Raw genomic sequence first — 231 nt, 5'->3', positions numbered from 1 at the left:
CCCCTTCTCGGGGTGCCTTTTGGGGGGGGGGGCGGGCATCACCCCCCTCACCCTCCCCCGTGGCAGGGCGAGGGGAGGCGAAGGTGTCCCCTTCCCCCCCAACCGCGGGGGACATGGCGGCAGCCGCCCGTCCCGCTGGGTCACGCGCTGGCAGCGGGGGGGCTGGGGGGGGGGGACACACTCGCTTCTATGTAGGGAAAAGCCCAAGCCCTCTCCAAGCCCTGGGCTCAG

This window comes from Calidris pugnax, unplaced genomic scaffold (genome assembly GCF_001431845.1).
Source record: "Calidris pugnax isolate Ruff unplaced genomic scaffold, ASM143184v1 scaffold187, whole genome shotgun sequence".
NCBI classification, from domain to species: domain Eukaryota; kingdom Metazoa; phylum Chordata; class Aves; order Charadriiformes; family Scolopacidae; genus Calidris; species Calidris pugnax.
This window is presented reverse-complemented; position numbering follows the sequence as displayed.